The 15,214-nt window shown below is 39.9% G+C and overlaps 1 pseudogene; it reads left to right on the forward strand.

Moving 5' to 3' along the window:
- LOC142433699 (protein yippee-like 1 pseudogene) overlaps positions 1 to 14,480 on the forward strand; it is a 34,950-nt pseudogene extending 20,470 nt beyond the window's left edge.
- Positions 14,481 to 15,214: the final 734 nt, after the last annotated feature.

The following is a 15,214-nucleotide window of genomic DNA, read 5'->3' on the forward strand; positions in this document are numbered from 1 at the left end:
ATTCAACCAACAATAGACTCAAATGCAAGAATTGTGAGAACAGTGCAGTGTTTTGTTCCACTATCTTATAAGGTCCCTCTGAGGCAAAACCAAATGAAATGCACCTGACAGCAACATAGTCTTGTATTTTCATGGAAAGTTTGCATCTGAATTGCTTATCTAGTATCACCAGGTCCCGCTCCAGGAAACTAATGGTATGAGCCTTAAAGGGAGTCTGGCTTGTTGCCTGATGACCTCAGAAGATTCCACGGAGATACTAAGAAGTCAAGCAACGAGTCACATTAAATGTTGCATGGTTTATAGTTCAAAGGAAAAGTGGGTTACTGAGGTAATGAGGGTAAGAGTTGTACGTGGTTTCATGGAGAGAATGAGACAAATGGTTTTAACTCTTTCTAGTGTTGCAGGCCAGGGATGTATTCTGCTATTCTGTTATTCTTCCCAGTAATTCTGCCCAAGGATAGCGCTTGGTCTGTTGCCCTCATAGTTGTTGTTGTTTTTTTTTAATTCTCCTTCTTTATTTCCATTTTCAGCTTCTCATCCCGTCTTCCTTTTCTATTCTTTTCTGCTTCATTCAAAATTCCATCCCTCCCTTTAAAGTCTATGGCTTCCCACGGTTGCTGGTCCTCTGTAGAATACAGTCTTCTGGAGACTCCTCAAGATAGGGCCCAACATTCACTTTCCCCAACTTCCTGGCCCCAGAGATGCTCAGGAACACCTTATTCAGTTGGTTTTGATTTGTGTCTTGTATATCATTCTACTGATGCTCTATTTTCTGTTTCAAAATGTACTGTTAATTGGAGGTCAATAGCATATCATTCCATAGTTCAATCATATCAAGCAGTATTATACAATTGCTACCACACTCCATTTCTAAACATTATTTTCCTTCCTGAATTCCTTGACATCATTTTCCTTTTACACCGTTGGATACCCCTACCTCCCCAAACAAATAAACCCAAAACAAAACCCTTATTCTGCTTTTTGTCCCTATAGGTTCATCAATCATGGGTTTCATATATCAAAAAACAGAAAAAACCATATCACACAACTTTAAGAGGGTGACCCCCCCAATGACATTACACATCTGAGATAAACGTTAATATGAACAACAGACAAACAAACAAACAAAATACAGGAAATGTTGAAAAGCAGATTAGGTCCAGTATGCACCAGAGAAGGAATCAACGGACAAGATTTCAACGGTTCAAGTGAGCTCTCCAATGCACTCTGTTTAGCAACCACTTCCCTCCCATCCCTCAATTGTGGATAGAAGGAGCTTGCCGGAGGCTTCTTTCCTATGGAGTTCCCACCAATGAATCTCGGGCTCCCACTGTCATCCTTAGCCTTCTGCAAACCGAATACTCACCATTTAGGCTCTGATACTAATCTCTTATTCGACTTCAGATTAAATGATTTACTTTGGTGACTGATGATGGTGTGCTTCTTCCATGTGGACTTAATGGACATCTCACTTGGTTGACTGCCTGTTCGGAGACAAGCTTATGAGACCCCAGACACTATATTATCTGATAGCCAGAGACGCCTTATTTTCTGTGCAATGCTAATACAGTCATGTGTGCTAGCATTTTAAATGGAAAAATTTGGAAGATAATATTCAGGACCTGAAAGAGTTACTCCAATAATGAAAATTCTAGGCATTGTCATCAGGTCATGGAAAGACACAGCCGGTCAGAGGAAACTCAGGGTAGCACAGTGATCTCCAACTCACAGCATCTAATAGTAAGATAGCTCTAGATCACAAGCCAGTTGCAGATGAGTTGTCAGCAGGGTTCTGCCACAACCATGCTTGAAAAGCAGAGAGCAGAGAGAGTGTCTGGCAAAATGGACTATGAATGGGATAGGGCCAGGTGACACCTATGCCACTGAAAGAAGGTTATTGTTCCCAACTAGAAAATGCTCATTAAATATTAAAATGATAGATTCTGGGAGGTGGGGACATACCTAGGACACTTTTACCAGGAACAATTAAGCAACCACCTAATTATGAGAATTCAAATGACAAGACTTTCACATGTTTCTAAGTCAATTGCTAATGTTTTTTCCGCTCCTCTTGCTCCCTTCTGTGGAGCAGGAGCAAGAGCATCGTTATGCCAAAGCTGTTTTTTACCAAGTGCTTCAGGAGGCGCTCAAGTTTAATTGCAGCCAGCCAACCTACTTCCCAGGAGCCCTTAGGCAGGTGTGGAGCAGGAGAAAGGCAGGATGTGGGCGGGAGATGAATTAAGTCCTTTCTAATGCATGCTAATATGCTTTCAGCTACCTTTGCCTTATCCAAGAAGGTTTAGAAGTGTCCAAAGAAACTCTACTCCCTATTGCAGTTACGTATTCATTTTAAGATCATCTACTTCTTGGCAAAGGGATTTACGAGTAAGGAAATGTCTAATGAGGAGTCCTGATTATTAAGGGTCACAGAGAAATAGCCATAAAGCATCTTGAAAATGCTGATGTGATTCATGAGACAATTACCTGGATGATCATATATAACACTGATGCCTATGCATTCATTCTTTGTTGTGGTGAGTGCCAAAGAAAAATCAAATATGATTGCCCCTGAAAATTCTTTGCCTTGGTTATCCTGGTCCTCAAAGCGTAACATAATAAAAGTGTTTCCTCAAATTATCTACAATACAGATGCTCCTTATTTGTGAGAGAACGTTGCACAATCATTCATGTACTCACACTGGTGAGAGTTTGTACATCTTCATGACCCCAATTCTATGGTCACCCTGAGCATCAACATCTAGCAAGTAGGTGAAGGAAGAGAAACAATAGCTCACACGGGAGATTTTCTTCGGCCAGGTTTTAAAATGGCACACATAACTTCTTTCCACATCCATTGGCCAGTAATCAGTAAAAGTGACACCATCCACTGTGTGGAGGCTAGGGAATACATTCTGTGTGTCTAGGAAAAGCAAAGTCACCCCAAAGAAAAAAGACCCCACCTATGGCGAATAACAACTCTCCAGTCTCTGCAACATGCTCCATTTTCAGCCCCATCTCTGACGCTCCTTCCATGAGGCTCCTCCACTCATCTACCTCCTTTCAAAATTATGCCCACCCATCTAGGCTTTCCTCAAAATGTCTCCCATGTTCATAGATAACCTAGCCTACTCTTTCCTGAAGTATGGCTTAGGGACTCCCAGCACCAGATTTATATAGGAAGTCTAATAAAAATGTAAAATCCTGGGCCTCGCCCATAACTTGCAGACTCCATGGAGTTCAGGAATCTGTACACTTCACAGGAATGTCTGATGTATGTGACCACTGACCTAGAGTATCTGACAAATGACTTACAATCGCCTCTGAAATGTTTCTCTCTCTAAATAATCTCTAACAAATTATTACACTTACTTTAAGTGAAGACAATATTTGTTCACCCAATTATTTCCCCCACAATGCCTAACACTGGTATGGGAACATAATAGGGACCTGAAAATATATTGCTGTTCGTAAAAGCCTTTACAGTGAAAGTGATAAAATACTGGTGAAAGAAACTTAAGGAGATCTGCATGTATGGAAAGATATTCTGTGTTCGAGAATTAGAAGACTTAATATTGTTAAGATGCCAATACTACCCAAAGCAACCTACAGCTACAACACAATTCCTATTAAAAACTCAAATAGCCTTTTTAGCAGAAACACAAAATATAGACCTAAAATTCATTGCAAGGGGCCCTGAATAGTCACAAGATCTTTACAACCATAAATAACAGCAACATAGGAAAATGCATGCTCCTCACCTTGAAAGTGTACTATAAAGCTATGGCAATAAACAAAATATGGTACTGGTATAAAGATAGACATATAGTCCAATGGAAAAGAACTGAGAATCCAGAAATAAACCCATATGTCTATAATCAAATGACTTCAACATGGGTGCCAAGTCCATTCAGTGAATGAAGAGCCATCCCTTCAACAAACAGTGCTGAGACCACTGGATCATCCCATTAAAAATAATAAAATTGGATCAATACTTCCTATCTGTGTTAGTCCAGGTAGACTAGAGAAACAAATCCAGAGACACTCATATATATGTAAGAGAGAGCTTTATATCAACAAATAATAATATATTAAGAAAACATCCCCACCTAATACCGATCAAGTCCAGAAGTCTGATATTAGCCCATATGCCCAATACCAGTCTGAAAATTCCTCCTCAGACTCATGCAATGTCCCCAAATGAAGGAAGATCATAAGCCAGTGGGTGGAAAGTCTGTGGATCCAGTGGTGGTGGAAGCATCTCAGCGCTGGCATGTGTCTCCCCGTGACTACTCCAGTTCCAGGGCTCTGGCTCTCTCAGCCTAGCTCCATGTTGCTTGTCATCAAGAATGTCTCGCAGGGAGCGTGTGTGTCCTACCTCCAGGGAGGAAGACTGGTGTTCCCAGAATTCCCAAGAGAAGGCCATGCCCACACAGAGGCCTCATTGGCTATGACCTGATGGACAGACTGGACTCCACCACTTCGTTCAAGTTGACAGTAGATTATGTAACTGCCACACTACCTTATACAAAATTAATTCAAAAGCAATCAATGACATAAATATCAGAGGTAAAACAAAAAAACTCAAAGAAGAAAACAGAACCTTCTTTCAAGTAATAAATTCATAGATAGATATTAAAAGCAGAAAAAAATGAGGTAAACTGAAATGGACCAAATTTCATGCATCAAGGAACGATATCAAGAAAGCGAAGAGACAATTTGCATAATGGAAGAAAATATTTGAGAACTGAATGTCAATTAATATTCAGAATATATAGAGAATTCTTACAACTCAAAAGCAAAATGAATCAAATTTTAAAATGGCCAAAGAATTTCAATAAATATGTATGCAAAGGAGACAAATGTCCAATAAGCACACCAAAAGATATTATTCATTAGGAAAATGTAAATCAAAACCACAACGAGATATCATTTTGTACCCACTTGGATAGCTGTTATCAAAATACAGAAACTAACAAGTAAGGGTTGGTGAAAATGTGGAGAAATTGAATGCCTTGTACATTGCTGGTAAGAATATAAAATGGAGAAACAGGAGATTCTTTGAGAAGCTAATACAGAATTACTCTTATAACTCAATTCTTATGTATAAACCTAACAGAATTGAGGACAGCCATTAAAACAGCCATATTTACACCAATGTTCACTGCAGCCTTAGCGACAATAGCCAAAAGGTCAAAACAGCCAAAGTGCCCATCAACAGAGGAATGGATAAATAAATTATAGTATTCAGCCATAAAGAAAACGGAGGTTCTGATACAATGCTATAAAATAGATAACCTTGAAAAATCTATATTAATCTAGAAACAAAGGTACAAGTATAATATGATCAGATTTATATGAAATATCTAAATGAGGACAATATATGAGTACAAAAGTAAATTATGTGGGTACTAGGTATTGGTGAGGAGTGGAAATGGGGAACTGAGAAAAATGAACAAAAAGTATTGCTTCTTGATGGTGGGCTGAGCAAAGGAAAGGGGTTAGCTGCCAAATAGAATGTGCTAATATGATTTTTCCAAATCGTTTTATTGAGATATTATTCTCATATCATACATGTCTATAGTTCAGCTGTATTTGAAGAATTGAATATACATCACCACAGTTGATTCCAGAACATTCTCCCCCTCCCATATTCATTACTTGCTCACCATTTCCCCCCAACTTCGCCACTTTGTACCCAATAAACCATTGCACCACTATTGTCACTATACATCTACCCATCCTGTGCTTTGTATACTGGAAAACATACCCCTCCCCCTGCAAATGGAAACAGTAAACATATTTAAAAAGGAAGAAAAGACCAACAATAATATTAAAATAAGTCAAAGGAAAAGTATTTGTCAAGAAAAAAAGCAGAAAATAGTGAATACTAGAACAAATCCCTACTGGGTCAATAGGGAGACCAAATGAACAGGCCACATTTTAACCCAATCCCATGTTCCATAATTGAGTTTACGACAGTCTTCTGATAGCAGGATTGTTCAAGTCCCTCGACTAGGGTCAGAGGAGATCCACCAGACATTAATTCTGTGTAGGGACCCTGCAGACGGAGGTAGGTTCCTATTGTCCTCCATAGCCTTCTGCAAACTGGGTGTTCACAATTTAAACTCTGATACCTCTCCCTGTTTTTTATTTGGATTTTATCATTTATCACAGGCTAGTATGCTTATTCCATATGGACTTAGTCGATGCCTCATTTAGATTGCTGTTGATTTAAATATAAACTTTTAAGACACCACACACTATTCCAATTAATAGTCAGGCACCACCTGCTTTCGTCACCAGAGTTCGTTTCAGTGATATCTTCACAAGAGTGAGAAGGCCGTGTTATAAGAACTAATTGTTTGTGGATTGGGGGCTAAAATTAAGTGCAAGCCCCAAATCCGTTCACTTGTCTATGGATTATGTATGCCTCTAGTTTAATTTTGAGGTCTCGATATTTTATGAATAAGAACATCATCAATCATCCCTTTTGGGTATAAGGTAAATCTATTGATAGTGTCATTAATTTATGCAAATGCATACAATTCAATGCACTGTTGAGACATTATGCCAGTATAGATTGGCTCCAAAACACAATCCATAAGTTACTGATTCATACAGATTGAAATCTTAAATGATTGAACACTGTTTACATTGACCAGAAGAAATGGAGATGGAGGAAATTTTCCAGTAACTTTCGATTACAAGAAAAGAACTTTGCCCAGAAGATTGATAAATGTCATAGTCAAGCAAGGAGGGCTTTAAAATAGTAAAGCTCTGATGGTTCTGGCCACTTTTCACAGGGCACACACAAAGCAAGGGGTCCTAACCCAGGTCTAGAGACTGCCAGTTCCACAGCCTTGGGTGGCCATCATCTGTTTCTTCTCACATCCAGAAGTTTGAGTGTTGAGTCCAAAGGCTACAAGTAAGTTTGAAGCGAAGCCCAGTTCATTCACTGGGCAGTGGGGGCTTCACAGTGAGTCCTTCTGGTATGGCCTGTAAGCAATGTTATGTTCCACGAAAGGACAGAGTCTAAGATCACCTTAGTTCATAGCACATGGCCTGGGTTACTGAGGGCTGGATGTAAAGTAGGTCAGAAATGTCTATCCAGGAACGTAAAACTGGGATTACTAGGTAGCTGCCAAATAAATTGTTCTAAGTATGATTTTTTTAATAACTCAAAAGCTAAAGACTGAGAGAGGACATGATATTGTTATCGTTGTTAGGTGACTGAGTCGATTTCGATTCATAGGGACCCTACGTACAAGAGACGGAAACACTGCCCAACGTGTGCTATCCACACAGTTATTGCTATTTTTGAGTGAATTGCTGAAACCACTGTGCCAGTCCATTTCAATTTCCTCTTTTTAGCTGACTGTCTACTTTCCTAAACATGATTTACTTCTGCAGAGACTAATCTCTCCTGAGAAGATAACTAAAAAAAAAGTGAGATAAAGTCTTGCCACTCTGACTTCTCAGGCATATTCTGACTTCCAAGACAGATTGATTCAGTCTTCTGGCAGTGCACAGCTTGTCGTGTTGTACTGGCTTGAATATTGTTGGAAACAATGCTACCAATATTTCAAATACCAGTAGGATCAACTACAGTGGGCAGTTTTCAGCAGAGATTCCAGACAAAGACAAACCTAGGAAGAAGGACTTAGTGATATACTTCTAAAATATGTTGGCCAGTGAAAACATTATGAACAGCAGGACACTTGATGAAAGCGCAGAAACCATGAAAGGCAGAGTTAGCAGAAATAAGAACTGGGCTATTTCTTGAATTGGCTCCTTTCTCCCACAACAACTAAAAGCCAATCACATTTTTAAAATGTGAACAGAAGGGAGGGGGAGAAGAGACTAATTTCCATCACGATTAATGAACTCAATAAAAAACTCCATAGTTTTATGGATCCAATACAAGACATTAAAATGAAGTAGGAAGTTGGTGGATACCTTTAATTTATGAGAGTTTTGATGTCATTGGCAAAACTACATCTCCTCTACAAACAGACTCTTGTACCCATTTCATAAATAGCATCTTTGCTTGGATTTTGGCGATGAGGCATCTTGCAAAGACATGACTATGACCCTTCTAAGCACGTGCTATGCAACTAACCATACACATTTAGATCATGTCAGTAATCCACGGCCAAAAGCTCATACGATAAGCTGTGAATACTCTATTTCTAGTGTTCAATTCAGTTCTTTCACCTTTCTCCTGTTCTCCTGTTTCCCAGCTCCAAATTTTGCCCTACTCTACTCTTTCTTTTCATCTCTTGTCCCAGATTCTGTTCTCACACTTTAAACTCAATAAATGGTCTTTGTCTTTTTTGTTTTGATTTTTGGCATTTAATAAGGACACGACCCCCGCTTTTTCTCACTTTGGAAACAAAACGTTTTAAGACCTAAATCAGTCCCTGAGGCCTAGGTCCTGGCATTCCACTGAGCCCACTTCACCTCTTGCCATGAGGAATGAGTCAGTTCCCTGGGAACCATAACACTGGGCAATTTATAGAGATGATCCTTGTTGTCTCCTTGTCATTCTAAGGTCACTAAGCTTCCCTTATTGTAATGAGGCTCTATCCCTTTGAGGTGCCTTGGCTGATCTGGGATTCCACCTGCAGCAATACTGGCGTATAAGTATGGAGCCCTGGTGGGTTACGCATTGGACTGCTAATCACAAGGGCAACATTTTGAATCTGCCAGCTGCTCCGCAGGAGAAAGATGTGTTCTCCTGGAAAGAGTTACTCTCTCAAAACACACAGGGGTAATTCTACTTTGTCCTACTTAGGCTGCTATGAGTTGGACTTGACATGCTGGCACTTAGTTTATTTATGGAATATGTCTATTTTGCCTCACAATGTGTTACTTTACATTTATTATCAAAACCAACCACACAATTGCCCATCAGAGGGACCTACCATAGTCCTTTATGGAAGAAGATTTTGAGGTTCAAAAACTCAGATAACTTGCCTAGTCACATAGCTGGTAACTAGCTAAACTGAGATGTGAACACAGACACATCCAACACCATTCTTTTCTTTTCCTTTATTATTAAATACTTTTATTGGGGGCTCTTGCAGCTCTTATCACAATCCATACAGTCATCCATTGTGTCGAGCATATTTGTATAAATGTTACCATCATCATTTTCAAGGCATTTTCCTTCTACTGGAGCCCCTGAGATCAGCTCCTCTTTTTTCAACCTCCCTCTCCCACCCTCCCTCCCTCATGAATCCCCAGTACATTATAAATGACTATTTTCATATCTTACATCATTCACTGTCTCCCCTCACCCACTTTTCTGTTGTTCATCCTCCTGGGAGGGGGTTATATACTGATCCGAGTGATCGATTCTCCCTTTCTCCCCCACCTTCCCTTTACCTTCCTGGTATCCCTATTCTCATTGGTCTTGAGGGGCTTATCTGTCCTGGATTCCCTGTGTTGCAGGCTCACTTAGCTGTGGTAGTGTACATGTTCTTGTCTAGTCAGATTTGTAAGGTAGAATTGAGGTCATGATAGTGGGGGGGGCATTAAAGAACTAGAGGAAAGTTTGTTTCCTCGGTGCTATACTACACCCTGACTGGCTCATCTCTTCCCTGTGACTTTTCTATAAGAGGATGTCTAATTGTCTACAGATGGACATTGGGTCTCCACTCTGTCATATGCACACACACCCCTCATTCACATTTGTATGACTTTGTTCTGGGTCTTAGATGTCTGACACCTGATTCCATAGATACTTCATGATCACACAGGCTAGTGTACTATTTCCATGTGGTCTGCTGCTTCTCAGCTGGATGGACACTTACTTATCTTCAAGCCTTTAAGACACCCAGATGCTATATGTGGGTATCATAATTTTTCTTAACCACATTTGCTTAGGTACCCATTTCATCTTCAGTAATCATTTCAGGAAGGTGAGCATCACCACAGAATGCCAGATTAAAACAAAGTGTTCTTGTATTCAGGGAGTACTTGAGTAGAGGCCCAATGTCCATGTGCTACCTTAATACTTAGCATATAAATATAAGTACCTAGAGCTATTCCCCTATCTTTATATAAAATATATTTACATATGTACATTCCTGTATTTAAACATATATAAATGTCCTTTGACTTCTAGTTCTTTCCTCTATTTCCTTTTACTTTCATCTTGTCCCACTATCATGTTTGACCTTTGTTTGGGTTTCAGTAATTCCTTGCTGTTACATTGCCCTTGATTAAGCCCCACTAGGCATCTTACACCCTCCTCTCCACCGATTTTAGTTCTTTTGTCATCCCCTTGTCCCTGGGTTAGTTGACCTCTTTCTCCCACCTCCCTGTCTCCCATGTTCCCCTGGAACTGTTGGTCCTGCTGTTGTTTTCTTCTCAGAACTGTTTATCTTTCCTGTCTTATCTAGATAAACAGGCAGAAACACTAATAAGCACAAAAACAAAACAACAAAGGAAGAGAAAACCACCACCACTAAAAACAAAAAGAAAGCCAATGACAAAAAAGGTAAAGCCTATAAATAGTTCCAGGCCTGTTTTCGGACCTTTAGGAGCGTTTTCCAGTTGAATCTGATGGGGTGTCACACTCTGTCGTCAAGTCTATTTTTTGTATTCCCTGGGGACTTCATTACTTTGTTCCCCTTGCTGATCTGTTGCCTGCCCCTGGCGTTTGCCCCAGTGTGATGGGGTCAGTCCAACAACATTCTTTTTTTTTTTAACATTTTATTAGGGGCTCATACAACTCTTATCACAATCCATGCATATACATACATCAATTGTATAAAGCACATCTGTACATTATTTTCCCTAATCATTTTCTTTTCTTTTTTTATATTTTATTAGGGGCTCATACAACTCTTATCACAATCCACACATATACATACATCAATTGTATAAAGCACATCCGTACATTCTTTGCCCTAATCACTCTCAAAGCATTTGCTCTCCACTTAAGGCCTCTGCATCAGGTCCTCTTTTTTTTTTTTTTTTTTTGCCTCACAATCCTTCTGACCAATTGGGTTTTAAGCAGGAGGTGTCAGAAAAGTTACCACAGGGATAATTGGCTTGTGGCGGCCAAGCGTTCATAGCAATGGTGCTTTTTGATCCTTCGATGTCGGCTCTTCCTATCATTGTGAAGCAGAATTCACCAACAACATTCTTAATGGCCACTCTTTAAAATTTATTTTAAAAAAACCAACCCCCATTTTTTGTATTTGGGGTGAGATTTCACATTGACAACATCCAAAATATCCTTTCAATAGGCCTCTTTAGTCATGATACTGTTTGTTAATGAACAGCACCTTCCTGGAAGCAGGAAAAACAAATCAAACTCATTGCTATTGAGTCAATACTGACTGATAGTGTCCCTGTAGGACAGAGTAGAACTTCTCTTGTGAGTTGTTGATACTGTAACTGTTTATGGAAGTAGAAAGCTCCATATTTCTCCTTGTGGAAGTAGAAGCCATGTGAAATACTCACATCACTCCCTCCCTTACTACCATTTAATTTATTCTGACTCATAGTGACCCTATTGGACAGTGTGGAACTACCCCTGTGGGTTTCTGAGACTGTAAATCTTCATGGGAGTAGAAAGCCTCATCTTTCTCCCAATCTTCACATAGGAATTAATAAGTCAACACTACAATGTTTCTATTAGTACTAGACACTGAAAGAGATGTTACTGCTGTAAAAATTAAATTTCAGATTCTGATTGTTTTCTGCCAGATAATGTTTGAAGGCTGCAGTGTGATGTGGTGCTTGTGTGGAAGAGTAAGGTAGACAGGGAAAAGATGTGAGCACTATATCTAGAATCGACTTTTCCTAGAGATTCTGAGAAAGTAGATCTTTGAGCACTACAAAACATTCAAATGCTATATAGGATGAAATTTTTATAGCTATGATCTTCTAATACATGGGAAAGGGGGAAAATCTGGATAAGACAATAGATCTGACATGTCATGAAAACACTTAATTGGGAAGACATCAAGCTGACATTATCAAAATGGGGCAACAGGCTCAAAATTGTGTTTAAAGATTCCAGTGAGTCAAGCTCTTAAAATTGCTCCAGTTCAACAATAGAACTATTGCAGTGTTTGTGCCTAAAATGTTATTTAGAAGTGTTTTAAGAACCACTTTTAGTCGTGAATTAACTTGATAGTAGTCATTGTTGCATCTACATATTATGACATTGCTACAGGTTAAGAAATGTTTCAAGCCCCCAGCAAGGATAGGTTAAAGGCCAGAGCTAGTATTGAAACAGTGAATAAAACACCATTTAAATGAAACAACTGGCTGGTTAGAAATAAAGACTTGAATAAAGTTTATGAATTTTATTTCTTTTAAAGTTCTCAGTATCCTAATATATTGATACAGAAACAAAGAAGGACCATAAATAATGGTTAATCTTCCATCACTCCCCAAACAAAATAGAACACACTCTTATATCAAATCCTTGAGGTGAATAACCAGTTTATACTTTTCAAATATCCTTGATCACAAATTACCACATAAAAATTTGATCTTACTAGACACACTTATTTTATTTTCATATCTATTTGTGACATAAGACTGTCTGCTTTAAGACACCTTCAGCCACTGATTCCTTGTGAGAACTACCGGATATATTTGAATATAAGCCAACCTGAGTATAAACTGAGGTACCTAATTATTACCTGGGAAACCAGAAAGACTCATTGACTCGAGTATAAGCCTAGAGTAGAAAATGCAGAAGCTATTGGTGAATTTCAATAATCAAAACAAATGAAAATAAAATTACTAAAATTGAGACATCAGTGGGGTAATGTGTTTAAATATTTATTTTAAATAAGAAACATAAATAAAAGGACAAGTCATTTAACATTAGTAAACCAGCACAGTAAGTTGAAAATAGGTTCAACAAAAACAATAAGGTATCAAAAATGATACCTTAAGAGTATTATTCCTTGAGCTCAATCAGCAACCAAGCTAAAATATAAAGAGTTAAAATCCTTGAAAACTGGATACATCATCATCATCCGCATCCCAATGCAGAGCTTCAGCTGGTGTGAGGTCATCATAGACGCTGTCCTCACTGAGATCGCCGTCATCACAATCACTGCTGTCATTTTCAAAGTGCAGTCTTCACTGCCATCCATACATTTCTGGAAGGCACGTCGCACCATGTCTTCTAGAATGTCTTCCTATGCATCTCGAACTCACTTTGCTATTAACTCTATGTCAGGCTTCATGAGATTTCCCCCTTTTGTTAATCTGGCTTGACCAGATGACATCAATTCATGCCACATCCTTCGCACGCAGTCTTTAAAAGGTTTATTCAAAGATACATCCAGGGGCTGCAGTACAGATGTAAGCCCACCTGGAATAATGGCTAAAGTACCGTAATTTTACTAGATTTTGCCAATTTTTTTATGCCATCCGGTAGGTGGTCTCTGAACATATCCCAAACAAGTAACGATGACTTTTTCTTTAAGGCTGCTCCTGGTCGTCGGTTCCAAATTCCTTCCAGCCATTTTTTTGGTTCTGTCTTCATCTATCCAGCCTTTAACATGTGCACACACAGTAATTCTTGGTGGGACAATTGATCTTTTTAGGCAAGGTATCTCTTTTAAAAATAATGACAGGACGCAGCTTAGTTCCATTAGCCAAACATGATAGGACAATTGTGAAGTGTTTTTTCATTTCCTGTGGTTTTGCAAAAAATGGTGTTTTTTCTTAAACTTGCCACAGTTCTGCTGCTTGGAAGATCAAAAATCATGGCAGTTTCATCCATATTCCCAATATCTACCAGGTCATAATTATAAATCCTTCATTGTTTTATAATAAATGACTGGAATGACATAATTTTTTTCTTCAGTCTTGTGGCAATTTCTGGGAAATCTTTGTTCTTTGTCTCAAACATAGTAGGCCAAACCTATTTCTGAAGGGGGTACACCATCCTGCTGACGCAGCAAATTCACCTGGGGTTAATCAGTTCATTAGCCCGGGGTCGCCAGAGCCGGGCTGCGCGAGCAGCCAGGGCTGATGGGCATGCGCGCCAGAGCGGAGAGGGCGTCCCGGGTGACATTTCCGCTCACTGCCATTCTTCCGGTGCAGGCCCTGCCCTGAGCGAGGCAAACCCGGCGGACTTGGTACAGATGAGCAAATCCAACACCTTCCAAGCTTACCTGCCAAACTGCCATCGCACGTATAGCTGTCTCCACTGCAGGGCCCACCTGGCCAACCACGATGAGCTCATCTCCAAGGGCTTCCAGGGAAGCCAGGGCCGTGCCTACCTCTTCAATTCTGTGGTGAATGTGGGCTGCGGCCCGGCTGAGGAGCGAGTCCTGCTCACCGGCTTGCACGCGGTCTCGGACATTTACTGTGAAAACTGCAAAACCGTCCTGGGCTGGAAATACCAACATGCCTTTGAGAGCAGTCAGAAATATAAGGAAGGAAAATTTATCATTGAGCTCGCCCACATGATCAAGGACAACGGCTGGGAGTAGTGCGAGCCCACGGGTGCTGCAGGCCAGGCGCCGGCTGGACCCCTGGTGGCGAAGAAAGACCACTTCCTGGGCACCCTGGTTCGCAGACTCTGAGGGGCGCTCCCCGTGCCCACGGTGCCCCCCACCCCTGGCAGCTGGGTCAGGCCCACCCTTCAGACTGTTAATTAGTCATTCAATTCTTGTCATTAAAGGCTCAACTCAATGTCACCTCATTTGTTATCTCTTCTCTTACCATCCACATTAAATTAGTGTAAGTATACACACACGCACACACTGTCCCTGGTCGTCTGTTATATAATTTATTTCTTCTGAGCATCTGTCATTATCTGAAATTATCTTTTGTTATATGTGTATTATTTTCTCTCTCCCTCCAGAATGAAAACTCAACTAAGTAGAGGATGGATATTTACCTTCTCCCCCATCTCAATGCTATACCCCTACCCTCTCTGAGAGTGCTGCATACATAATAGGAACCCAACACATATTTGTTTAGTGAATGAATAAACCAATTCTAGGTGATAGTGGTGACAGAAAGTGGCAGATGCCATGGATATTTTTAAGTCCGATGCCAGATTGATGCTACCAACATGTGTACAACGTTATGATTCCTAGCATAGTTACAAGCCCCAATTGCTTCCAAAAATCTAAAAGCAAGGGAAAGAAAGTTAATGCATTAGAACCTTAAGGTGATCCTTGAACCAAATGCACTTCTTCCATCCTCTTCTTTGGGGTCT

Source organism: Tenrec ecaudatus, chromosome X (genome assembly GCF_050624435.1).
Source record: "Tenrec ecaudatus isolate mTenEca1 chromosome X, mTenEca1.hap1, whole genome shotgun sequence".
Taxonomy (NCBI): Eukaryota; Metazoa; Chordata; class Mammalia; order Afrosoricida; family Tenrecidae; genus Tenrec; species Tenrec ecaudatus.